The following is a 26118-nucleotide window of genomic DNA, read 5'->3' on the forward strand; positions in this document are numbered from 1 at the left end:
CCCTGGTAATTCCATCTGCTTTTACATCTCTCCCCATCTTCTTCCCTCCCATTTGTCTCTCTGGGATCTTTTTATATTTCTTTCCTCTCTCTGGATTGATTTCACCTATTCCTTCCCATTTTAAGATTCATTATTGCCCCTTTTATGGTCCCCTCTGCTGCTCATCCATTTCGCACCTCTCCATCCTATAATCCGCCATTTCCCTTCTTTCCTTTCCCCCTCTTCTACCTCGTTGCACAGCGTTGCTGCCTCTCATTTTCTGCAGGTGCAGCGCGAGCGGGGGCGGGAGAGCTCAGGGTCCCGTGCAGCTCCCAGCTGGCACAGGACAGAGAACCAATCGGCTTGCTCAGTTAGTTGCTGTGGGCGTGTCAGCCAGTGGGAGGCGGAGTCTCTACCGCTTACAGAAGTCTCCTCACCTCCGCGCGCGCCCGTGCTATGACGGCGAGGAGCGGGGCTGAGCACGCGCTGATGCCTGAGGATCTCGCGGCCTCTCTGGGTCTGCGGTGCAAGAAGAGTAAGAGGTAGGCCAGCGCTGAAACGTGGTACTGGGGAGGCGAGTGATGAAAGTTGGGGGAGGGTCCGCCTGGGTATTGCATTTCGGTGCAGGGTGAGGGGATTTTGCTGCGTGGGGTGGGAGTACTGGGGGTTTGTGCATGCGGGAGCGGTGTGAGAGGAGTGGGGATGTTGCCGGGGGTCACACTTTGGGGGAGGCGAGTGATGAAAGTTGGGGGAGGGTCCGCCTGGGTGTTGAATCCATGTGCTGATGAGGGGATATTGCCGGGAGAGGAAGAGACGGGGAGAAGTGCGGGGTCTCAGGGGGATGTGGGGGGCCAGTGAGGAACTTTCCAGGGACAGGGTTTCTGCGGGTCGCGATGTTTCAGGTTCTTAAAATGGCCGAGGAGGGCGCAGCCTTGTGGCCCTGGGGTTGGCGCGATCTCCGGCCGCTGCTGCGTCTCGCGGCAGAGGGGGGAACTGAAGAGCTGCAGCGCGGGTAAAAGGCGGCTGAGCTGCTCCGCTTTCATTTATTAAACTTTTAACTATAGAGACAGAATGGGGCAGAATCCCGGCCCCAGCGGGGACTGGAAGGGGAGGCGCTGCAGCAGCTCTGGGCGCACCGCTAGCGGGGCAAGCGGAGCTGAGGCTTGGGAATGCTTTTCTCAGGGCTGGGGGAGGCAGAGTGGATACTTGAAGGGAGGACTGAGGAGGATGGAAAAGCTGGAGAGGGAACAATAAAAGAAGGTAAAGTGTAGGGCTGAGTGAGAGGGGAAGGGAATGGATTGAATACTGAGGGCAGGGCTCAAGAGACCTAAAATCGCCATTCAGTCTCCCTGGCTTAACTTATTTGCATAAAATGCATAATTCTTCCTTTTATTGGCCCAGCTATTTCTTCTGGGTTTACAGCGCAGTCAGAGATCTTATGCTAGGAGCTTTCCTATGAAACCAGTCAGGGAATTTCTCCCCTGTTCCGAATTGCTCCCAACCTAATTGAATCCAGTGATTGCAGTAACAGGCTGGGGTTCAGGCACCAGATGTTATCACTGATTATTATTGCTGCCAGGGGCTGATCTCCAGTAGTATCCCCAGCCTCATCTACTCCAGGGAACAGAAGACCCAAACCAGGAATGGAACCCACCTTTCTCTTCAGGATAGTGCACAGGAGTGCCCCTGAGTTCCTGGTCTGCCCAAATTTTTCCTTTGTAATTGTATTTATCGCTCATATTTGATCTTATTTTATGGACTTGTAAAATACCAGTCCTAGCCAGATTCTAAAAACTTTCACTTTCGCTTCCTCTTCCTTCATTTTTGCTTTTTCGCTGGGCTTCTTTATATATGTGAAAATAGATGTCTAAATAATGTGCCTGTGTTTATAACATTGCTGCTTATTTAAAATAATTATCTTTTGTCATTGAATCCAGCCTTTAGTTCTTTATGATATCTCACTGCTTTCAGTTTTTGGGTGTGATTAGGCTTGGGATTTTGAAGATGATCAGCTCTGATCCATAATAAGTGACTAAATATGAGAATGTTTTGCAACTTTAATAAGAGTATTTAATATTTTTACCATAAATGAGCCTTTCAATAAATTCTTAGGTTCCCTCTGCCTTTCCTAGTACAACTGGAATTACCTGCTCAGTCAAGCCTCCTGAACTTCCAACCAGACTCTACCTTGTAGACAGGTCTTGCTTCTGTCAAGTTTTTCAGTCTCGTTCTTCCATCATGTTTTTTCATGCAAGTTCTTTCAATCAAGTGTCTTATTATCAGTTTTTATATGTTTAGACCTGATTGCAGGTCCTATATCCTGGTTTAATGTAAGGCTGATTTATAACAGGAAGCCCATACTATCCATATGTTATTTATTTATTATTATATTTATTTATTTAAAGATTTTTATATACCGACAATCGTTAAGAAAACATCACATCGGTTTCCATAGAACAACAAACTGGCCAACAGGGCTTCACAGTGTAACTGATAAAAGAACTAGAACTAGGGGGGAGGGGGCAAACAAGGGGGAGACGGGGTGGAGGGAAGAGGTTTTACATAGAAACAGGGGAGATATTAAGGGAGGGGAAGTGGAGGGGTAAGGGAAACTAATTTTTAAACTGTACAAATATTTATTTTTGATCCCAGTTCCTGTAACCCTGTTTGATGTAAGGCTCTCATTTTATGCTCCCCTCATTTCGCTGTAAACCGATATATGTACTGTTTGCACATGAATGTCTGTATATAAAAGTTCAAAATAAATAAATAATTACATAGTAACACAGTAAATTACAGCAGTAACGTCTGCTCAGTACAAGTTACACCCTCATCTCTCTTTACTTTTTCAAACAGCTGCTTTTAAGTTAGTTTCCTATTTTTATTTTAGAGGGGTTCTTTAATTTTATCTTCCTTTTTCTCTTTGCAGGGCTGGAAAGATCAGAACCTTTAGAAGCCAATCAGGAACGTTCTACCACCACAGGGCTGGAGCTCTTATTCATTGTTCTCAGCATCTGTCCTGGCAAAGGGACATCTCCAGCATGAATCTACTCAAAGGGAAAACAGGAGAGAGATTTCTATGCATGTTTCCCTTCAGGTAAAACAAATTCTAATCTCTTCACTGAATCAGAGCTTTAACAAAAGTTTTTTTGGGTTTTTTTTTCTTGTGCAGCTATCCCAGCTGCTCTTCAAAGCACACTGCAAAAATATTTAAGAGAACATATTTTTTTTCATACTATGATCTACTTTAGAACTGATATCACTGAAAGGCTTTAAAATTAAGGTCACCAGATTCTGGGTAGGCACATTTGCTCCCCATACTACCAGTAGTGAACAAGCAGGTTACAGAGATGGTAAGGGTGACTCATGTGAAAGTGAGATTTACCTCACCAGCAAGTGAGAAGGAAGGCCCAAAGGTGAGAATTTTCAGGTGGTGTCTGAGGTATAAATCTGGAAAGATTAAGTGATGTATTACTCTGCAAATGAAAAACAGCAACACTGAATGATATTTAGCTTTCTTTGGTGCCTCTAAAATGATAATAGACCAAATGGTGGCAGTATGAGGACAGTTTTCAAAGGAATTTGGCTGAGTAACTGATGCCTTCACTTCCCAGGGCTGAAAATGTCCTTCCGCTCAGTGGCTAACGTATGCATGCATGAGATAGGGCAGGGAAGGCAACACACACACATGGGGACCTGAATCTGAAATGATTGCTTGTAATTTGTTTCTTGTTCTCACCTGCAGGAAAGCAGGTGCACAGTCTGCAAATACTTTCTCTTTGATATTTAGCTTGCAAGGCCTGCGGACTGCCCAGAGTTTAAAAGGTTCCTCTATACATATATTCCAGAGGAGAGGGGGATTATGATAGAGAAATTTAAAATACCTCAAAGATGTAACAAACATGACTGGCCTGCCACTCCCTATGCCCCTTTCCCCACCCCTCAGCAGTTGAAACAGAGCTGTTAGGGGTGCTAGCAGTCCATTCCCACATGAGACCTCATTTTAACTTTCAGAGTGCAATGCAGACTCACTTTATGTCACTGTAAGCTGCAGTGGGCTCCAAATCTGAAGGGGTCCAGTGGCAGTAAAATCCATTGTCCTTTCCTCCTCTCTGCTCTTCTCTTTTCCCTCTTGCCCCTTTCCTCCTCTCTCAGCTGCTCTCCCACCTACTACTATTATTATTAAACATTAATATAGTGCTACAAGATGTACAGAGCACTGTACAGACACAAGAGACATCCCTGCTCCATGGATCTTACAATCTAGTAGTGGATACATAGACATTGTCTCTCATCTCTCTGCCTCTCTATGCATTATGTTGTATTTTTCCAAAATGTCATCTTGATTTCAGGCCTTTTCATTAACTTCCTTGAATGCTTACAGTTCAGCACATTCCACATCATATACACTTACCTTTAATGCTTACAACCAGGCAGATTCCATGTCATATTTTTTTGGTTATGCATTGTAAATTAGTTAATTATCATTGTGAACCTTTTTGCATTCAGTACATAGTTGAGCTTGCATGCATTCCTCAGGCTTAGCAATAAACATTGTAACATAGATAGTAATACAAACTTACTACCAAATTGTACAATATAGCTTTAAACAGTAAAATTCTGATACAAGATAGACACATAGTGTCAGTCTGCTGTAGTAGTTAACACAGGCCTCCTATGTCACTGCAGGTCTAGCAGGTTCATGGTGACAGCTGGCAGTCATGAAGTTATCTGAATATAACATGGCAACATTTTCAAATTAGAAGTTCCCTGTACATACCCTGATCAGTCCAGACTCCTGGGCTTTGCCTCCTCGCCAGCAGATGGAGACAGACGTTTTTGACTGACCCTGCCCTATACCTTGAGGTGCCACCTACACTCCGTCAGTATTTCTCTGTCTCCAGCAGATGGTGGAGGAGCATAATCCTAGACTGATAGTTTAAAAAAAAAAAAAAAAAGGAAACCTTTTATTCCCTGTATGTACCCAGATCAGTCCAGACAGCTGGGTTTTGCCTCCGTTCCAGCAGATGGAGACAGAGAAAAACTTTGAGCACCATCTCATAACCTGGTGTGTGCCACCTGTTGCTCCTCAGTATTTGTCTTCAGCAGATGGAGGTGGTACAAAACCTGTGGTTCTGATCTCAAGTGTGTATTTCAGTAAAAAAAAAAAAAAAGCAAAAGACAAGGGATTTCAATCTTTGGAGCATCCCAGGGAGTTGTTAGGTCCTGGTGGGACTGTTCTCCCTGGTAGTAGGCAGTGGAGGAGCAGGGGTTGGGAACCCTAAATTTGGCTCCTATCTTGTGGCCGGTGGGGTGATAGCTGGGAGTTCTCCTTCCTCTTCAGCCGTTTGTAGCCTCTGCCAGCTCTTCAGGGAAGTATCCCTTTAATTTCTTTCCTTTCCTTTCTCTTTAAGGAAAAAAAAAGACTCAACTTTTTTAGCTGAGGAGAAACGGATAGCAGGGCTGATCGGCTGTGCAGCGTTTTCCAGGGGATCCTGGTTTGTGGGGATGGCGAGGTTGGGGATTTCTTCCCCCCCCCCCCCCCTCCAGCACCTGATATGTAACGCATGAGCCAGTGCTCGCACTGTGGAGAACGGCTGTTGGGCTGTGTCTCCTCTGGTTGCTGTGACCTGTGCCTCCCCGGCGGGGAGGGCTCTTTGGGTGCAATGGGACAGCAGGTGACTACCGGGATATTGCTCCCTGCTCAGCAGATCACTGCCAACCTATTCCCTCTAAGCACAGGAACAGTGGCTATTTTGGATGCTTTTTGTGCCATGGAGGACAGAGCTGAGGGGGGGTGGGGATCTCCCCCCCCCCCCCCCAGCACTCTCTCTGGCTAGTACCAGCGCTGTGGAGGCCTGAGGAGCCATAGGGGGGCTTCATGAGGAGGACCCTTTTTCCCCGGAGGGGAATTCAGGGGGTCCTGCAGTTTTCTCACCAGAATTTTTTTCTTTTAATGCACCAGGCCTTTTTGGCCAGTGGTGCCCCTAAGAGGTCTCCCAAGCCCCCTGGGGTCCATAGGTCCGCCATCCAAGATTCCCAGGGTGGATGATATGCCTACAGTGACCAGGATCCACAAAGTGCAGGACCCTGTGGTATGGGGTCCACAAGGGCTGCTTGTCCAGATGATTTGGACCTGGGGGAGAGCTGGTAGTCCCCATTCCACCCCTGATATACTGGACCTTGAGACCGCATCTGATCATTTGCCCTCAGTGGAGGGGGATGATTATTTCAGCGTGTCGAGTTGGCACCCCTCATTCTGCATGTCCTGGCAGAGCACGGAATTGTGGAATTGCCAGGCCCAGATAAGGTGGATCCTGTTCTTGTGGGCTTGTGTGGGTCTTTTATGACTTCTGCATGCCATGCTTTGACAGATGATGCTCCAGGAGTGGGTTACTCCGGAGACAGGCCTCAAGGTGAGGGCGATGGACAAACTGTATCCCCTGCCGAAGGATATCTTGGACCTCCTGAGGTTCCTGAAGGTGGATGCATCTGTCACAGCGGTCACCAAGCACATGACTATCCCTGTCAAAATGAACTTTCCACTGCTTGGGTATCCGGACTTTTCCGGTGACTGGGGGGAGGAATGAGCCTCTTGACTAGGCCCAGGATACAAGGTCGGGCCCAGCAGGATGGGAGCATTCAAGTCTTGTGACTCCCGGACTGGCTGCTTCATGAAGCTCCGTCCTGCTGCGTCCCCGACACCACCCGTTGGGGTGCACTACAGCCTGCCAGCAGTCAGCACTGCCCTTGCCTGCCTCCTGTCCAGGCCATAGATGCAAGGTCGAGGGCTGGAAGAGCAGCTGTGCTAACCCGCACCTCTCGCTGGGGCACCCGGCAGTGCTTCTACCACCACACTACTGCTGCTGCTGCCTCTTGTGGTCCCTAGAATAAGTCAGTCCAGGAGTCACAAGACATAAATGCTTCGACCTGCTGCATCCCCAACACAGCCTGTTGGGGCGCACTACAGCTCGAGAAGCAAGGTTGAGGCTCTCTCTCCCACAGACATGGTACACACACAGCCTTCTCACTCTCAGGCTGTCTCTCCCACAGACACAACTAGCACACACATGCTTCTCGCTCACTCCCAGGCCTCTGACTCCTTTCCCCCAGCACCCACCTCAGAGGCAGGCAGGTCCCTGCTGGGTTCCTCTGCCTCCTTTCCCCCTGTGTCCCCCTCCGAGGCAGGCAGGTCCCTGCTGGGTTCCTCTGCTTCCTTTCCCCCAGCTTCCACCTCCGAGGCAGGCAGGTCCCCGCTGGGTTCCTCTGCTTCCTTTCCCCCAGCTTCCACCTCCGAGGCAGGCAGGTCCCCGCTGGGTTCCTCTGCCTCCTTTCCCCCTGTGTCCCCCTCCAAGGCAGGCAGGACCCCGCTGGGTTCCTCTGCCTCCTTTCCCCCAGCTTCCCCCTCCGAGGCAGGCAGGTCCCCGCTGGGTTCCTCTGCCTCCTTTCCCCCAGCTTCCCCCTCCGAGGCAGGCAGGTCCCCGCCGGGTTCCTCTGCCTCCTTTCCCCAGTTGCCCACCTCTGATGCAGGCAGGTCCCCGCTGGGTTCCTCTGCCTCCTTTCCCCCAGCGTCCCCCTCCGAGGCAGGCAGGTCCCCGCTGGGTTCCTCTGCCTCCTTTCCCCCAGCGTCCCCCTCCGAGGCAGGCAGGTCCCCGCCGGGTTCCTCTGCCTCCTTTCCCCAGTTGCCCACCTCTGATGCAGGCAGGTCCCCGCTGGGTTCCTCTGCCTCCTTTCCCCCAGCGTCCCCCTCCGAGGCAGGCAGGTCCCCGCTGGGTTCCTCTGCCTCCTTTCCCCAGTTGCCCACCTCTGATGCAGGCAGGTCCCCGCTGGGTTCCTCTGCCTCCTTTCCCCCGGCTTCCACCTCCGAGGCAGGCAGGTCCCCGCTGGGTTCCTCTGCCTCCTTTCCCCCAGCGTCCTCCTCCGAGGCAGGCAGGTCCCCGCTGGGTTCCTCTGCCTCCTTTCCCCCAGCGTCCCCCTCCGAGGCAGGCAGGACCCCGCTGGGTTCCTCTGCCTCCTTTCCCCCAGCGTCCCCCTCCGAGGCAGGCAGGACCCCGCTGGGTTCCTCTGCCTCCTTTCCCCCAGCTTCCACCTCCGAGGCAGGCAGGTCCCCGCTGGGTTCCTCTGCCTCCTTTCCCCCAGCTTCCACCTCCGAGGCAGGCAGGTCCCCGCTGGGTTCCTCTGCCTCCTTTCCCCCAGCTTCCACCTCCGAGGCAGGCAGGTCCCCGCTGGGTTCCTCTGCCTCCTTTCCCCCAGCTTCCACCTCCGAGGCAAGACCCCGCTGGGTTCCTCTGCCTCCTTTCCCCCAGCTTCCACCTCCGAGGCAGGCAGGTCCCCGCTGGGTTCCTCTGCCTCCTTTCCCCCAGCTTCCACCTCCGAGGCAGGCAGGTCCCCGCTGGGTTCCTCTGCCTCCTTTCCCCCAGCGTCCCCCTCCGAGGCAGGCAGGTCCCCGCTGGGTTCCTCTGCCTCCTTTCCCCCAGCGTCCTCCTCCGAGGCAGGCAGGTCCCCGCTGGGTTCCTCTGCCTCCTTTCCCGCAGCGTCCTCCTCCGAGGCAGGCAGGTCCCCGCTGGGTTCCTCTGCCTCCTTTCCCCCAGCGTCCTCCTCCGAGGCAGGCAGGACCCCGCTGGGTTCCTCTGCCTCCTTTCCCCCAGCGTCTCCCTCTGAGGCAGGCAGGTCCCCGCTGGGTTCCTCTGCCTCCTTTCCCCCAGCGTCTCCCTCCGAGGCAGGCAGGTCCCCGCTGGGTTCCTCTGCCTCCTTTCCCCCAGTTGCCCACCTCTGATGCAGGCAGGACCCCGCTGGGTTCCTCTGCCTCCTTTCCCCCAGTGTCCCCCTCCGAATCCTGAGTCTCAAACTCATTTACAAAACAAAATAATTGTGTGAATGAAGTAATAAAGTGCCCTTACATTGATTAAAATAAAAATACACACACACTGGAGTGTGTGTACTGTTCATGTGTATGCAGATACACGTCAATACCAAAAATTGCCTTGTGTCCTGGGAGCCCATTTAAAGCAGAGAATGTATTAATGCTTCTAATTCTGCCAGTCCCAGTCTTGTTGTTCATTCCACTACTTGTAGTAAAGTAGTAACTAAGTAGACTAAGAAAGCAGAATCATGCAAAATAAACAAAAGACCTTCAGAAATAATCATAAAAAAAGATAAAGTGAGCGCCCAGCAGTTGCACATTTCTGAAGGATTTATTTTTCATGATTCTGCTTCCTAACTCCTACTTCAGTATCACAAGCATTACATTTGCCGCTTCAAATGGCTGTCTTGGTCATGCAACGATTTTTGGCATCGAAGTGTATACTCGACTCGTTGCAGTAGCCTGAGTGCACAATATTGCACTGGCCAGGTTGAAAGATGTGTGAATGGTCAGTAGCCATGGTTGAAGCCTTGACGTTGGCGCTACTGCTCACAAGTATACAACTTGTGCTAATTCAACCAGACTGAGTTTTTTATGAAATTGTATCACTGGGTGTCATACTGTTCCTGCCTCCTTCCATGCACAGGCTTCTCACTCCCAGGCTCTCTCTCCCACAGACACAACACGCACACACAGGCTTCTCACTCCCAGGCTCTCTCTCCCACAGGCACAACATGCACACACAGGCTTCTCACTCCCAGGCTCTCTCTCCCACAGGCACAACACGCACACACAGGCTTCTCACTCCCAGGCGCTCTCTCCCACAGGCACAACACGCACACACAGGCTTCTCACTCCCAGGCTCTCTCTCCCACAGGCACAACACGCACACACAGGCTTCTCACTCCCAGGCTCTCTCTCCCACATGCACAACACGCACACACAGGCTTCTCACTCCCAGGCTCTCTCTCCCACAGGCACAACACGCACACACAGGCTTCTCACTCCCGGGCTCTCTCTCCCACAGGCACAACACGCACGCACAGGCTTCTCACTCCCAGGCTCTCTCTCCCACAGGCACAACACGCACGCACAGGCTTCTCACTCCCAGGCTCTCTCTCCCACAGGCACAACACGCACGCACAGGCTTCTCACTCCCAGGCTCTCTCTCCCACAGACACAACACGCACGCACAGGCTTCTCACTCCCAGGCTCTCTCTCCCACAGGCACAACACGCACGCACAGGCTTCTCACTCCCAGGCTCTCTCTCCCACAGGCACAACACGCACGCACAGGCTTCTCACTCCCAGGCTCTCTCTCCCACAGGCACGCACGCACAGGCTTCTCTCTCCCACAGGCACAACAGGCACGCACGCACAGGCTTCTCTCTCCCACAGGCACGCACGCACAGGCTGCTCTCTCCCACGGGCACAGCACGCACGCACAGGCTTCTCTCTCCCACAGGCACGCACGCACAGGCTGCTCTCTCCCACGGGCACAACACGCACGCACAGGCTTCTCTCTCCCACGGACACAACACGCACGCACAGGCTCCTCTCGCCCACGGGCACAACACGCACGCACGCACAGGCTCCTCTCGCCCACGGGCACAACACGCACAGGCTCCTCTCGCCCACGGACACAACACGCACGCACGCACAGGCTCCTCTCGCCCACGGGCACAACACGCACGCACGCACAGGCTCCTCTCGCCCACGGGCACAACACGCACGCACCCACAGGCTCCTCTCGCCCACGGGCACAACACGCACACACAGGCTCCTCTCGCCCAGGCCTCTATCTCCTTTTCCCCAGCGCCCACCTCCGAGGCATGAGTCTCAGACTCATTTACAAAACAAATTAATTTTAATTTAACATCTTATACAAAAATAAAAACAAATATATATTTTATTGTATAAAAAAAACAGAGTGGAGTTGCCCAGGCCAGGGCAAAATATGATGCAGATTTATGATGTTGCAGGGTCATATGTAGAGGAGGGTGTCGACCCGGGAGGATCCTGCTCTGGATCAGAGGGCACTGGCATCTCCTCCTCATGAGATGCCATTGCCCTCTGCTCCTGTGAGGCCTTCTCCAGGGCTGACAATCTCCTGTATAGATTTCTGAGATCCTGCAGCAGCAACATCATGAAGTCCGCATCATATTTCGCCTTGAACTGCCGTACTTCCTGCAGGATCTCCTCCAGCTTGGCAAACTCTGCAGGGCATGCACAGCTAGGAGGAGATCCTGCAGGAAGTATGGTAGTAGTGGTGCTGCTGCTATTGTTACTGCTGCTGCTGTCGCTGCCTCTTCTTGCCCTGTAAAATGTAAAAAAACAAAATCAACATGAAACATAGAACAATGCACATATGGCAAATAAATAAGCAAATACTGAACGTGCGCGAGCAAGTTTATAAAATCGACCCCTTAGTTTACTAACCTAGAGGGTTTTAGGAAAATGACAGTCCATAACTGGAAAGAGTGAGGGAGGAGGAGAGCGGAGGGATATCAATCTAGATAGATTAGAGAGAGTACATGATTAGAAGGATTGGAAGGAGAAATAAAGGAGTCCGAATATGATGCTACACTAAAGTATAAATCTCTTTCCCGTCGATAGCAGGGCTGATTTAGCCATGCTGTATGGGAACTATCAATCAGGGCCCAGGAGGCGGAGCTTCTTAGCAGAGTCAAGATCTTTTTGATCCTCTGCGGCTGCGCGTGGGTTACCGCGCAGCAGTAACTGTTCTCCTCAGTCTGTTTTTTTCCGCGCGCGGGAGCGCACGCGGAGCCCTTCTCCTCAGAAGAACAAAAAAAAAAAAAAATGTCCAAAAAACAGTCAGGCTTCAAGCCATGCCCTTGCGGCAAGATCATGTCCGTCACGTCTGGGCATGATCGTTGCTATCGATGTCTCGGGCGCGAGCATCCACAATCCGACTGTGAGCACTGCGAAAGAATGTCGCCCAGAGCTCGTCGTCATCGAAGCTACCGATGGCTGGAAGTAGAGGAAAAGGCTTCCACCACACATTCTTCACCGGGACCGAAATCTAAATCTTCATCTTCCACTAAGAGAGCATCGTCCTGGGACCCTCAGTCCCCGAAGGTAAGGGAGACTAAAAGTAGGCCCAAGGACAATGAAGGCCAGGGACCCGGTCTTCACTCCATAGGAAGGGAAGACGGGAAGCAGGAGCCATTCAAGCTGACCGAGCCCTGTTCCCAAAGACCTCGGGGAGAAAATCTGGTAAGAGCCTTGTTACTTTCCAAGGCCGCGGGTCCGAGGCCGTCATCGGCGCCGAAAAGATCGCAACCGGAAGGGGAAACATTGTCGGCGCAGAGAAAGGCATCACCGCCCAGTACGTCGAAATCGGCGCCGAAAACACTCTCTGTGCCCAGGAAGCATCCGGAGCCGGACACTTATACGGCGCCAACTCAGCCGGAGCCGAAAGATCTCACGGCGCCGAAGCATCCGGAGCCGAGATCGGGGCCGAAATACCCAGCGCCGAAGCGCCCGGAGCCGAGACTGGCGCCAAAGTACCCGGAGCTGAAACGGGCGCCGAAGTACCCGGAGCCGAGACCTGCACCGAAACACCCACAGCCAACTAGGCAACCGGCGCCGAAGCAATGGGAGCGGGATAAAGACCCGAAGTCAAAGGCGCATTTGGCACCGAAGACACATTCGGCGCCGCCATCAAAGGACTCGGAAAAGAGTAAATCAAAGTTTTCTTCTAAACAGGAAACCTCAAAAACACACGGTCCGGAGACAATATCTACTAAATCCACGGACCATAAACGACGTAAGATAAGCGATTCTGGGGATCCGGAGGCAACTACTGGGAATCAGCAATCCACTCCAGACCCACAGCCTATCGCGACGACAAACCCTCTCCAGGAGTTGGCATATGCCCACTCAGGAAGAGAAGAATCTCTGGAAGTAGGGAAACACTCAATCCGAAGACCAAGTTCAGACAAAGGGTCGAAAGACAGCAAAACTTCCTCTTCAAGAAAGAGACGCCATCATCATTCGACTTCATCGCCCTCCCCGAAGAGACACCATGGCGAAGCGAGGAAGCATCACGGAACACATCTCCAGAGTAGGAAATCTTCCTCCTCTTCATCCTCTCACTATAGGAGTAGTTCCAATCGTTCTGCCTCGTCCTCTCACAGAGTGATTCCTATTTCCTCGTCGCAGTCCCCCAACACTTTAGACTCTGTGCATTCCAGGAGTCACAGTGAATCTAATTGGAGTGATCACTCAGATCGGAATAAGAATACCAATCCTCTTCCGTTACAGTCACCTAAAGATGTTCAACGTCCATCAATACCACAACACACTTCTAAGGCGTTTTGGGACCTTACACAATCTTTAGCAGGATTCTTCGAATCCCTGCAATCAACGTACACCCTTCCTCCAGAATCGGCTATTCCGGAGGAGTCAGCACACACTCCACCGCAAACTCCACTGGATATACCTGCCTCTTTAGCTCACTCTCCACCAATATATCCCATCTCCCCGTCCCAACACACAGATTCCATATCAGCATGTTCCTTGCCTGCTTCATCTACGGGTTATCCTTCCGACCCGCCGGAACAACCAGCGGAACCATACTTCCCCCCCCCCCCCCCCCCAGAGGATCTCACGTATCCTAAATTTGTGGACAAAATGGGTAATATCTTGAAACTAGATATTCAAAAATTGCCAGAACCAAGGGCGGAAACATTTTGGATTATTAAAAATTTTTGATGCCCCTGGGGAGCCATCAGCCCTGCCGCCACACGCAGTGTTACATGGAGTTCTACAGAAGTCGTGGGACACCCCCTATACTCTATCAGCAGTATCGAGGAAGACGGACTTAAAATTTAAGCTACAAAAGCCATCCATGTATTCCATCCCCCAGTTACCACACGAATCTATAGTGGTAGAGTCGGCACTACAAAAGTACCGGAAAACAAAGATGCATACTTCGGCTCCGCCGGGAAAGGATAATAAATGTCTAGACGATTTTGCGAAAAGAATTTATCAAAACGCAATGCTTACGTCTCTGATTAATCACCACCATTTCTATATGGTACAGTATTTATACGAATGTCTACAAGCCACCAAAGGCATGTTCACGGCAGCAGGGGAAAGCATTCCGTCCCCGATATCAGATATGGAGGAATGCACGTGTCATATGCTGAGAGCAGTATATGAAGGATTTGAGAATTCATCAAGGGCTTCAGCTATAGCGATAGCTGCCAGACACCTAGCATGGCTCAAAGCTAGTGCCATCAGAGAAGATCTACATGAAAAATTGGCAAATTTACCATGCTCAGGTGATAACCTCTTCGGAGACCGTCTACACGATACTGTGAGTAAACTCAAGGATCAGGCTCTGGCAGTCCAATCGCTAGCAGCTCCACCGTCTGCGAAACGATATTTTCCATCACGCAGACAACCTTACACCAGAAGACCGTATAGGTCTTACCAGAACTTCAGAGCACAATCATTTACCCCTTACCATAGGCAAACACACAATAACCCTCCTCAACAACAGCAGAGAAGGGGAAAACCACGAGCACAACGGCAACCACAGCAACAACAGAAGACAACAGTCCCAGCTAAAACTGTTCAGTCTTTTTGACTCCACTGCCACCATCCTTACCGGAACATCCCCCGGGCAGGATAACTGCTTGTTACGCTGCATGGAAATCCATCACGACAGATCAGTGGGTTCTAGATATAATTCAAGACGGATATCACTTACATTTCCTATCCAAACCCATCATTCCTCATTTTCCCCTGAAAAAGGGAAAACCTTGTCAGCCCCAACTGGCCCAGGAATTGACCACGCTGATTCATCAAAGGGCAATTCATCCTATCCCTCGGGAAGAAAAGGGCCAGGGGTTTTACTCCCCATATTTCCTCATTCCAAAGAAGTCTGGGGGCACTCGGCCCATCCTGGACCTCAGGGAACTCAACAAGCACCTAGTCCAAGAGAAATTCAAGATGGTATCCCTAAAATCCATCCTACCCTTCAACACAGGGATTGGATGTGTTCGATAGACCTCAAGGATGCGTATACCCACATTCCGATCCACAAATCATGTTGGCAATACCTATGTTTCCAGTATCACAACCAACATTACCAATACAGGGTTCTACCCTTTGGACTGTCGGCAGCACCCAGGGTATTCACCAAGTGCATGGTGGTAGTGGTGGCTCATCTTCATTTACAGGGACTAACAATATTCCCTTACCTACACGACTGGCTACTAGTAGCGTTGGACCCGATCCTTTTGGAATCGCATCTCAGCATTGCAATAACCTGTCTACAACGACTAGGATTAATTATCAATTACCCAAAGTCCAAGTTACAACCCTCACAAATTCTACAATTCATAGGGGCGCGTCTAGACACGTGTCAAACCAGAGCATTCCTACCGAAGGAAAGGAAGCTGGTAATCTGTTCATTGCTCTTAGCCCTACAGAGCATGCGAACGACTACGGCTCGGATGGTACTACGACTTCTGGGCCATTTGGCGGCTGCGAACTTCACAGTCCCAAACACAAGACTTCATATGCGATGCCTACGGTGGGGTCTGAAACGTCAATGGACACAACACACTCAACCATTGAACAAAAGAGTGTGTGTAACCAACCAAATGAACCAAGACATCACTTGGTGGCTCAAGATACCAACGATGAGCAAAGGAGCTCCATTCAACCCTCAGCCACACAATGCGGTCCTCACAACAGACGCCTCGCGGAAGGGCTGGGGAGCTCATCTGGATCTCCTAGAGACACAAGACCTATGGTTGCCAAACGAACAGCAATTACAAATCAATCTCTTGGAGCTCAGAGCGATTCGGAACGCCCTGCTCACCTTTCAGGACTACCTACGTGGTCGGAGGGTCATGATTTACACGGACAACCAAGTTGCCATGTTCTATATAAACAAACAAGGCGGGTCCGGTTCATGTTCCCTCTGCAGAGAGACTCTACAGATTTTCGCTCACGCTCACAGACACTCCATTCACCTACAAGCCTCTTACTTACCGGTAATTGCGGACAGACTGAGTCGTATATTTCATCCGCACGAGTGGAGAATAAATCCCGAAGTACTGCAGGAAATCTTCAACAGTTGGGGTACACCAACAATAGATCTGTTTGCCACGGAAACAAACACTCAACTTCCTCAGTTTTGTTCCATCAGGCCCAGTCAGCACAGGTTGTCTCAGGATGCCTTCCTGATTCCTTGGGCCCCAACTCTTCTATACGCTTTTCCGCCGATTCCATTGATCACGAAAACGATACAAAAATGCATCACAGACTGCAGCCAACTCATTCTCATTGCACCGGCTTGGCCTCGACAACCATGGTACAGCTACCTCCTACACCTATCAGTAGAAGAGCCGATCCGCTTCCCGGACCGTCCGGACCTTCTCCTTCAAGACAACGGCCTTCTCATTCACCCGCTTCTCTCATCACTCCATCTGACTGCATGGAGATTGAACGGGCGTTATTAACCGAACAAGGGGTTTCCCACACGGTGCAAACTATTCTTCTCGAATCTAGGAAACCATCCACCAGAAGAAGTTACTCCTTCAAATGGAAACGCTACTCTGCCTGGTGTGGGGAAAACAATATTTCACCCATAGACTGTTCCCCAACATCCTTGTTAGATTATTTGCACTCTATGTATGAATCGGGATTGGCCACCTCCTCTATCCGAGTGCATCTTAGTGCGATTGCAGCTTATCATAGGCCACTAGATAATCATTCGGTGGCAGAACATCCGCTTCTATCTAGATTCTTCAAAGGTCTCCTGCATTTACGCCTTCCGGTGGCTAAACCACCGATACCGTGGAATCTCAACTTACTTCTTGAACAACTTATGCTATATCCATTCGAACCCATGGAATCCGCACACATGAAATATCTCACTTGGAAGACAGTGTTTCTAGTTGCGATAACGTCTGCCCGCAGGGTTAGTGAACTACAAGCTCTAGTTCATTACGAACCATATCTACAATTTCATCATGATAAGGTTGTCCTACGAACTCATCTTTCATTCCTTCCAAAGGTAGTTTCTTCCTTTCATCTCAATCAAACCATTGATTTACCAATATTTTTCCCAAAACCTCATTCAAATGATAGAGAACGCTTATGGCATACCCTAGACTGCAAGAGGGCATTAGCATACTATAAGAGAAGAACACATTCCCTCAATAGGTCTTCTCAATTGTTCCTATCCTTCAACCCAAACGCTCCTGGCGTACCAGTAGCGAAGCGTACAATCTCCAGCTGGATAGCACAAGGCATCTGGTACTGCTATTCTAAGAAGGGAACACAGCTTTCTTCAATGCCAAACGCCCATCAATTAAGAGCGATGGCCACATCGTTAGCTCATCTACAGAACGTTCAGCCCATGGATATCTGTAAAGCAGCCACTTGGTCTTCGCTGCATACCTTCACGTCCCACTATTGCATAGATAAACAATCTGCGGGAGATGCTACACTGGGGCAATCAGTTCTACACACCATTTCTGGGTAATAGCCACGACTGCCACGCTATTACACACGCTAACAAACATTATACAATGTATACGGGAGCTTTGGACTCCCATACAGCATGGCTAATTCAGCCCTGCTATCGACGGGAAAAAGCAAGTTTGCTTACCGTAAACGGTGTTTCCGTAGATAGCAGGATGAATTAGCCATGCTGACCCACCCGCCTCCCTGTCAGTCGTGGTTTTTTCCCGCTACGCTCAAGCTTAATTACAGACTGAGGAGAACCGTTACTGCTGCGCGGGAACCCACGCGCAGCCGCAGAGGATCAAAAAGATCTTGACTCTGCTAAGAAGCTCCGCCTCCTTGGCCCTGATTGACAGTTCCCATACAGCATGGCTAATTCATCCTGCTATCTACGGAAACACAGTTTATGGTAAGCAAACTTGCTTTTCTTCTTTCTCCTTCCATTCCTTAGTTTACTCTCGTAGTCACTCAGTGTCATTATAATTAGGGATGTGAATCATTTTTTGACTATTTAAAACAATTGTCAGATATATTTTAAATCGTCAAAAATAGTTAGAGCCGTGATACATTAACATTTCCCCCGATTTATTGTCAAAAATCGTAAATGGGGGGAGGGGTGGAGGGCGGGAAAACCGGCACACCAAAACAACCCTAAAACCTACCCCGACCCTTTAAAATAAATCCTCCACCCTCCCGAACCCCCCCAAAATGTTTTAAATTACCTGGGGTCCAGTGGGGGGGGGGTCTCCCTGGCACGATCTCCCACTCTATGGCCACAGCTGCATTTAAGAGAAATGGCACCGGTGCCCCTTTGCCCTTATCATATGACAGGGCAAAGGTAGCGCCGGCACCGTTTTGGTTCCTGTGACCTGACGTCACGAGTGCAGGAGATCGCTCCCGGACCCCTGCTGGACCCCCAGGGACTTTTGTCCAGCTTGGGGGGGCCTCCTGACCCCCACAAGACTTGCCAAAAGTCCAGCGGGAGTCCGGGAGCGACCTTCTGCACTCGGGCCGATTTGCCAATATTCAAAATGGCGCCGGCGCTACCTTTGCCCTGTCATGTGATAAGGGCAAAGGGGCACCGGCGCCATTTCTCTTAAATGCAGCCGTGGCCAGAGAGTGGGAGATCGTGCCGGGACCCCCCCCCCCCCCCCACTGGACCCCAGGTAATTTAAAACATTTTGGGGGGGTTCGGGAGGGTGGAGGATTTATTTTAAAGGGTCGGGGTGGGTTTTAGGGTTGTTTTGGTGTGCCGGTTTTCCTGCCCTCCCACCTCCCTGATAAAACGAATTTTTAAGCTAAAAATCTAAGACGATCAGATTCCCCCCCCAGCCAAAATCTATCGTTAAGACGATCGATCACAGGATTCAGATCCCTAATTATAATATATAATATATAATATAATATATAATAATATATAACACAAATCCATCCATAATCACCTTCAACTCGACCTCGAAATTCCTTTCAAACTCCATACTTCCAGCAGACCGATTAGAGAAGTCTACAAAGGAGCTCTACAAGCCCCTCCAAGCAAAGCCACGTGCCTCACCTCGACCAAAGACCGAGCTTTCTCCACAGGAGGCCCAGCCATTTGGAACAACATCCCTTCAGACCTCAGGCTGGAACCTTGCCTCCTAACATTTAAGAAAAAACTTAAGACTTGGCTGTTCGCCAAGCCTTCCCGGATCCCTGGGATACACATTAGATGATTAACCCTGTTCCTCCTCTAAGTACTTCAGAAGCACTAGTACCTCTTCCAATAACTTAATAAGCACTAGCCTGGATTCCGTGATGATTTTATGTTCTTAATTTATTGCCCTCTTAGGCCTTTCCTTCTAGCTGCTTAAGCTTCCAAGTTTACTGTCCTTGTTAAATGTAACTTTTGATTCTTTCTGATTATTAAAAAAAAGTTGTTTTTCTGTTAGTTTTTCTATCCCAGTTCGATGTAAACTGATCTGATATGGTATTTAACCTTGAAGGTCGGTATAGAAAAATGCTAAATAAATAAATAAATATACATACATCCAACAGAGGCCTGGTTTTGGCCTCTGTTGGAAACAGGATGCTGGGCTTGATGGACTCTTGGTCTGACCCAGCATGGCAATTTCTTATGTTCTTATGTGGTATTAATATTTATATTTATCATTTTGAAATGATGGTATTTGTGATTTTGAATGCCACATTGAAAGATAACTAAGAATAAAATAGTATCTTTTTATTACTAACTTTTCTATGTTGCTTAAAAAATAACCTAGTAGGTCAAGGCAAAACTTGGGCATGTTTGTAATTATTAATCATCGTTATTCTTTTTCCTTTATCCCTCTAATTCTCAGGTCACCATTTGAGACTTCACATGGGTAGGTGGCTCGAGGAGAACTGCAGAACTCTTCCTGTCCCTTGCCTGGTAATTTGTTTTCAGAATACTACACAAGTACACAAATATTATTCATTCAATAAGTGTGTTGCTGCTGTAACAAATTTTAATTGTAATGGAATATAATTGTAATGGAATTTGTGATAACTTTGTTTCTTTGGAAGTATAGTTGGTAGTATAGTATAATAGTATAGGGTCAAGGTGACACACTACTACTACTTCTGTTCTTCTAAAATATATTTTAAATTACTGTACTTATAACTTTATAGAACTCACTGTATGCTGCTACTACTACTACTCGTACTCTCTTCAGTTTCTAAATACAAAATATAAATAATTAATAATATGCACAGCGTTATTATCTCTCACTTTATCTTTTTGAGATCTTCAATCTCAGGAGGGTAAGAGGCTCACCAGCAGAACTCCTCCTGGAGAGAGGCCCAGGCTGCAGACTCCCTTTCCAGGTTCTGCCTGCAGCCTGGGGAGGTGTAGAGGTTCCTCTCATCCAGGAGGATGAGCTGGGCCAGGAGGTCCACATCGGCCTGTGTAAAGCAGGGGCTTCCTGGACCTTGCAGTTGCCTTCCTGACTTTAGCAGATGTCACCTTGGAGGAAGATGGTGGGGGAGGAGTTGGACTCCCTGTCCCTGTCGGACTCCCTGTCACGTTCTCTTCTACCATAGGAAAATAAAAAAGATGAAAAAAAAAAAGTGCTTTAGGACAGATATCTGTTCAGAAGCTCACACCTTAATGCAGGGAGGGAGCTCTCACCCATCACAATCCTCCCCCCCCCTCACTCACGCACCATTCACTGGCTGGGACATGGGGGCGGGGAGGATGTGATGGGCCAGGCAGTTCCCTGTCTCTGAAGGACAGCCCTCTGTTCAGAAGCTCACACCTTAATGCAGGGAGGGAGCTCTCACCCATCACAATCCTCCCCCCCCCTCACTCACGCACCATTCACTGGCTGGGACATGGGGGAGGGGAGGATGTGATGGGCCAGGCAGTTCCCTGTCTCTGAAGGACAGCCCTCTGTTCAGAAGCTCACACCTTAATGCAGGGAGGGAGCTCTCACCCATCACATCCTCCCCCCCCCCCCTCACCCACACACCATTCACTGGCTGGGACATGGGGGAGGGGAGGATGTGATGGGCCAGGCAGTTCCCCATCTCTGAAGGACAGCCCTCTGTTCAGAAGCTCACACCTTAATGCAGGGAGGGAGCTCTCACCCATCACATCCTCCCCCCCCCCTCACCCACACACCATTCACTGGCTGGGACATGGGGGCGGGGAGGATGTGATGGGCCAGGCAATTTCCCACCCCACCCCATCTCTGAAGGACAGCTGACAAAATTGGTGAGAAAACTGTGGACAGGTTGTCAGTCTCTGTTGTTTTTGTTCTTTTACTAGACCAGCATAAAATAAAAAAGTACTTTCTTAAACTTTTTTTATTTCCTGTAATGTAACTTAACTTAAAATGTACTTCATTTAATATTATTTTTATATTTTATGCTACTTTAGGGGAAAATAGTGCATTAATTATATAACTAACTAGTAACTAACTACATACTATAGAAAAACAAAGACAAAACCTTATATACTTACAGTGGTACAACTTGAGCTAGTGCTCTGGAGAGTATCTTTTGCTGTCCTGGTGAGGTGCTGATGATGCTGTCTCTCTGTGCTAAGTTCTGTAAAAGTTACTGCGCACCGCACATTGAAGAAGCAAAATGGCCCCTGGGGACACCACCAAGCATGCTCGGATTAGTGCGCACTAACTCTGGATGGAGGTAGTGATGGCTCTACATTCCCATTGGCTGTCTTCAAGGTGGAGAGAACCAATGGGAACCCAGAACCGTACCTCTAGCTAACTAACTCCTCATGAATTGATGCGTTTTAATTTTTAAGTAGCACTTTTTGTTAGTGCGCACTAACATTAGTTACAGTGCACTACTACTCAATTAGAGGGGCAGAGGTTGAGAGGAGACCCTCTGCAGGGGATAGTTTGATAGAAAAGATTGAGTGGCAAGGTTAGAGTCAGAGTGAAGTGAAGCTAATTTTATTTTAGTGAACCTCTGGGGTCATGTGAATTTTCAAGATCTAAAATGGGGGTCACATTGGCTAAACATTTGGGAAGCCCTGGTACAGCATGTCCACGAGCGAGCTGCTGATCACACTGCCCAGATTCTTAGTATCTGAAGCCCTAATCAAAAGCCAGGCTGATCGCAGCTCTGGGAGCTTGCACTGCACTGCCAAGGAGTCTGAGTGAAAGCAGGGCTGGTCAGGTCCCACTCTGAGGGAATCTGCACCATCACTACCCAGAGAGAGAGAAAAGCAGGGGCAGCAGCAATAGCAATCATATGAGCCAGCAAGAGTCTGGTGATGGGGGAGAAAGGGTGGTGGGGATGGGCTTGGGAGTGAGGCATAATGGTAGTAGGATGGAGAGAACGAGAGAGAGACTGTCTAAGAGGGCAGACTGATGAGGAAGGGCTGGTGAGAAAGCAAGAAAGACTAGTGAGCCTCTCACCAACCCACGACCACCATTCTTCCTCCCCAGCACCAGCTCATGTCTGTCAGCAAGGGCTCACTGATGTTGCTCTTCTATTTCTATAATAAATCTATTAACCTTTGTAACTATATTTCTTTATTCTCCTGTATTCTAATTTTAGGCTACATACTGTAAGAACATAAGAAAAAGCCATACTGGGTCAGACCAAGGGTCCATCAAGCCCAGCATCCTGTTTCCAACAGTGGCCAATCCAGGCCACAAGAACCTGGCAAGTACCCAAAAACTAAGTCTATTCCATGTAACCATTGCTAATGGCAGTGACTATTCTCTAAGTGAACTTAATAGCAGGTAATGGACTTCTCCTCCAAGAACTTATCCAATCCTTTTTTAAACACAGCTACACTAACTGCACTAACCACATCCTCTGGCAACAAATTCCAGAGTTTAATTGTGCGTCGAGTAAAAAAGAACTTTCTCTGATTAGTTTTAGTTCGTGCACACTAACGGAACTTAATGCACATTCACATAGCTAGTGCACACTCATTCGTCGTACTGTGCACTAATTCTGAGAGAGTGCGGTTTGGGTAAAAACTGCGTGAAATCTTCGTTCCTGTGGCTTTTACTTGTTTAAATCGGATGTGTTGTGCTGACAAAAAAAACCACCTTGACCGTTTAAATTTAATTCTTTCTAATTTCCCACCCTCCCGACCCCCCCCCCCCCCCCAAAAAAAAAAACTTTTTTAAAGTACCTGGTGGTCCAGCGGGAGTGACGGGAGCGATCTCCCGCTCTTGGGCCGTCGGCTGCCAGTAAACAAAATGGCGCCGATGGCCCTTAGCATGTGACAGGGTATCCGTGCCATTGGCCAGCCCCTGTCACATGGTAGGAGTAATGGTCGGCCAGGCCCCCCAAATTCTGATGAGTTTGAAAATATCTTCTGATATTTTGTATCGTTAGAAAAACGATTCACATCCCTAGTACAGACACATGCAAGCGACATCCCTGCTCCATGGAGCTCCATGGAGACATTTTCTCTCATCTCTCTGCTTCTCAATGCATTATGATGTATTTCTTTCCAAAATGTCTTCTTGATTTCAGGCCTTTTCATTAACTTCCTTGAATGCTTACAGGTTAGCACATTCCACATCATATACACTTACCTTTAATGCTTACAACTGGGCAGATTCCATGTCAGACTTTTTTGGTTATGCATTGTAAATTAGTTAATTATCATTGTGAAGCTTTAAACGTTTTGAATTTGGTCCATAGTTGAGCTTGCTTGCATTTCTCAGGCTTAGCAATAAACATTGTAATTGAGAAGTATGCCTGAACAGAAAACCAACATGGAGAAGGAAATCCCCAGAAGCTTCTGCGTGTCTTTGGCCTGCCTGGGCTGAATGGACTCTGGAGTGACTTTCTGAGCATGACTTACAGAATGTCCCTGGATATCTGTGGAGGCAGGCAAGCTGGCACCAGACAGGTGATGTCTATTCATAGAGTCACAAAAGAAGAACCCACAGGGGAGCTTCAGGCACCATTCTCAGGAGTTCCACCCAGTTACCGATGTGTTGATTGCCTTTACCAGTAAGAGTTTAACAGAACAAAGAGAGCCATGGGAAATGGGCTACACATCCTGGGAAGCCAATCAGGGTAGTTAGCAATGATTTAATCATGCAGTTGACATTACAACTTATGAAAATGATCCTTTGGGTAGTCATGCAAGTCTCTAGAATCTTCTATCCTTTTCCTGTATTTGAATGTTATCTATAAAACAAGGGTCACTTCCTGTATCCAAGGAGATGCTGGTCAGTTTGTAAGACTAAGGGCACTCAGTACCCAGCATCTCCTGAGAACACTTATATTGATTAATAAAAATACATTATACTTTTACTGAGTCTAAGTGTTCTTGTGTCCCTGGCTATAAGCATAGCGTAAGCTTTACATAATATAGATAGTAATACAAACTTACTACCAAACGATACAATATAGCTATAAATAGCAAAATTCAGATGCAAGATAAAGCCACATAAAGTGTCAGTGTGCTGTAGTTAAAACAGGCCTCCTATGTCACTTCACGTCTAGCAGGTTCATGGTGATGGCTGGCAGTCATGAAGTTATCTGAATATAGCATGGCAACATTTTTAAATTATAAGTTCCCTGTACAAACCTGGATCAGTCCAGACTCCTAGGCTTTGCCTCCTTTCCAGCAGATGGAGACAGAAGTTTTTGACTGACCCTGCCCTATACTTTCAGGTGCTACCTACAGGTTATCAGTATTTCTCTGTCTCCAGCAGATGGTGGAGGTGCAAAATCCTACAGTCTGATAGTAAAAAAAAAAAAAAAAAAAGGAATACATTTTAAAAGAATGAAACCTTTAGTTATACAGACGCAAGGCAGAAGAGATCCCTGAGCCTCCCAGGGGGTTTACAGGTCCATGTGGGACCTTCCCCCTGGTATTTGAGGATGTGTGGAGCTGGTGTCAGGGACCCTGCTGACCTACCCTGCTGACAGCGTTTGGGGTGATACCGAGGAGCCCAGTTAACTCACCCTTAGGGGAACAGGACCCCAGTGCTTGGATGGAACCAGGTTTGGAAAAAAGTAAAAGACTTATTTTTGCTAGCTGTCCGGGCCTGTTCTCTGTTCCCTCCAATGCTGTGTTGCTGTCATCTGTGGCTTTTTTTCTCACCAAAGCCTCACCGGTTCTTTGGTAGTTTGCCAGCCGTTGATGCTATGTGGTGCAGTCTGCTGCATGTGTGGAGACGCACGCATGAATTTCCTGTGAATGGTCTGTGCTCTGGTTGCCTCCCCGGGAGGGAGGGTGGTCTGAGGATGAGCCTGGTAGGTTCAGTCAGGCATGGCAGCCTTGCCCAGATATGTTCCAGCTCAGTGCAGGAACAGAGGCCATCTTGTCTGTCTTTCTCTCTGAGCCAGTTCAGAGCATGGAGTCAGAACCCCTGAGATATTGGGCAGAAAAAGCTTCAATGTGGCCTGATCTTACCATAGTAGCACAACACTTTCTTTCCTGCCCACCAACCAGTGTGCAAAGTGAAAGAGTATTTTCATAGACAGGGAACATTGTGAGTCCACACCGTGCATGTTTGAGTCCAGACTTAGTAGAGGAATTGGTTTTCATCAAAATGATCCTTCCGCTGCTTGAGAATCTGAACGTTCCCTGTGACTGGGAGGAGGAGTGAGCCTCTTGTCTAGGACGGGGATGCAAGGTAGTTTGGGGATGCAGCATGATGGAGCGTTCAGCATCATGTGTCTCGTACTGGCTTTTTTGCACAAGTCAGCCAGTCAGCCCTGCTCCTGCCTCCTGTCCAGGTGACACACCACGGTGCTGCCACTGCCTCTTGTGGCCCTCAGCAGAAGCCAGTGCGGGAGCCACAAGCAAGCCATGGGGTGAGAAAAAGCCTGTCCTGCTGCGTCCCCGCACCACAGGCTGCCAGCCAGTCAGCCCTGCTCCTGCCTCCTGTCCAGGCCCCCAGATGCAAGGTCGAGGGATGGAAGTGAGGCCTTGCTCTAGTCTGTGCACACAGGCTTCTCACTCCCACACTTTCTCTCTCACCCACAGACAGACAGGACACGCATGGACACGCTTCTCTTGCCCACCTCCGAGGCCGGACCCAGCTGGGTTCCTTCCTCTGCCTCCTTTCCACCAGCATCCACCTCCGATGCCAGACCCAGCCGGGTTCCTTCCTTTACCTTCCCCTCGAAGGCCGAACCCAGCCGGGTTCCTTCCTCTGCCTCCCCCAGCCTCTGAGGCCAGACCCAGCCGGGTTCCTTCCTCTGCGTCCCCCAGAGTCCACCTCCGATGCCGGACCCAGCCGGGTTCCTTCCTTTACCTTCCCCTCGAAGGCCGAACCCAGCCGGGTTCCTTCCTC

The 26118-nt window shown here is 49.2% G+C and overlaps 1 long non-coding RNA gene across 1 annotated transcript; it reads left to right on the forward strand.

Moving 5' to 3' along the window:
* The first annotated feature begins 389 nt into the window (after positions 1-389).
* On the forward strand, positions 390-22447 carry LOC115080055. Its single transcript, XR_003853499.1, has 4 exons — positions 390-521; positions 2909-3076; positions 19690-19760; positions 22397-22447. It is a non-coding gene; the product is annotated as an uncharacterized LOC115080055 (long non-coding RNA).
* The last annotated feature ends 3671 nt before the right edge of the window (positions 22448-26118 follow it).

Source organism: Rhinatrema bivittatum, chromosome 18, assembly GCF_901001135.1.
Source record: "Rhinatrema bivittatum chromosome 18, aRhiBiv1.1, whole genome shotgun sequence".
Classification (NCBI taxonomy): domain Eukaryota; kingdom Metazoa; phylum Chordata; class Amphibia; order Gymnophiona; family Rhinatrematidae; genus Rhinatrema; species Rhinatrema bivittatum.